The sequence below is a fragment of the Phytophthora infestans genome, genomic scaffold (assembly GCF_000142945.1).
Source record: "Phytophthora infestans T30-4 supercont1.92 genomic scaffold, whole genome shotgun sequence".
NCBI classification, from domain to species: Eukaryota; Oomycota; class Peronosporomycetes; order Peronosporales; family Peronosporaceae; genus Phytophthora; species Phytophthora infestans.
This window is the reverse complement of record NW_003303667.1, coordinates 283811-285777: the sequence shown is the minus strand read 5'-3', so window position 1 is coordinate 285777 and position 1967 is coordinate 283811.

The window sequence follows — 1967 nt, the reverse complement described above, 5'->3', positions numbered from 1 at the left end:
CGCCTCGACAAGGCAGAGGTAACTAGTGTGGTGCTACATATGCGAGATCTAGTTTTCTTACTGACATACACGTCTTGCAGCTACCTTTCACTGCAGGAGTTGCAGCGTCCAATGGAGAGCAGCTTTACAAACCGATCGTTATAAAAGACGCGCTTGTTCATTTCAGGTGCCACCGCAGACTCAACTTTGACTCGTTGCTTCCCGTGTTTATACCAGCAAAAGATCGAGTACTGCGTCAACATTCAAACTGAGGGTGTCATGGATACAACTGCTAACATGCAAACGTTTTTTTAATTGCAGGTTTTTGAGAATGTATTCCACTCAACCAAAGACGTTGATGACTTTATTGAGATGTTGCCGGTAAAGGAAATGTACGTTATGAATGTCGACCATTCCAAGGATCCATACAGCGGCTACGACAGACATCACTTTGTATGGATGGTACGCTGGCTGCAGCTGTGTATGGAGCTTTCAGAGGTACGAAAGACCAGTCTTAAATTCGTATATGTTATGATGGTACTAACACCTTTTCGTTACTACAACGTTTAGATAACTACCGAAATGATACGTGACCGACTGCAATATCTGAAAACATTTCTTGTCGAAAAAGCAGAGATGCTTGATGTCAAAATTGAAGTCGACATCCAGATGGCAGACGTTCGGAGCACCGAACAGAGAGCTCAAGCTTGGAATGAAGGTAAAATCTTGGAGAACGCATTCAGCAAAGTTAATAACTTATGGATTGCGATGAGCGAAATTGACATTCTCGCGGATCAGTTCGAATATATGGATATACGAGAGCCATGCACGTGCAGCAAGTGTGCCTACTATCGATCGCCATTGTGGGAGCAAGAGCAATCTGTCGGTTTGACATATGATGTGCTACCTCCAAGCGAACCCTACCATTGGCTAGAGAAATGGGATGAGAAAGAACGGTATTATTTGCATAAATACCTAAACTGAATGAGGCAAAGGCAACCTGTACGAGCTGTGGCTCGAATAATAATAAAAATAAACAATTTGGTTCATATACAGTGACATGAGGGCAGAGTATGATAGTCAAATTGTCGTATGATCGATCCAGAGCAGCACACAGGACAATAGTTTCAACACTCAAAACGATATTTACTATACCAGAGCGCGTGGTAACACAGCACCACACAGATCACCGCTCTACTCAGATTATTCCCACAACGCCGGTGCATTTCCACTTCGCCATACAGGGTACCTACTTGCTACTTGACTTCTGCAACTGAGGAATCAACGCTCAGCACTACGAATGTGAGGGCCTGCCTTCCAAAATCGGGTCGCACACTTGCCTCCTACAACGACTACCGACGTACGCCTCGGCGACCACATAGCGGTGCACGCATCGTGGAAGAGGCGATGATTTCGAACTGGGCGAAGAATACGAGTGTGGCGGCGATATCAGAGGAGCCGCCGCCACACTCGTATTCCTTGCCCAGTCCGGCCCCGAGATGGCGGTCATCGACAGGTTGATGATCGACACCAAGGGGGACGTCATGATGACGACAACGGCGCACCATGTGTGTTGCTGCGCCACCAGCAAACGCTTGTGTCTTGTAGCTGATGGTGCCTGCACCACGTGGCGATGTTTACTGTCCTTGGCGTCTTTTTATGCGTTCACGATACTCTGCATAACGCATTTTTTTTGGAATTTAAAACAGTGCCGAACGTGAATCCCGACCGATACAGACCGGTCGAAAAAATCATTGTACGAAGAAATAAGCAATAGGCAATTTCCAACCCAAACCGGACCTAAAAAGATAACGGGAGATGTCATTGTAAAACCGCGAGCCTAAGTACTACTCAAATTGGCAACGACAATGCCGGTGGTAGAGATCTAACTTACTACCCTTCCAGGACCAAAGTTTAGGATAACAGTTTTTTGGGGATGAGGGCCTGGAGCGCATAGCCACATAAACTACTGGGTTTAGATTTTGCCT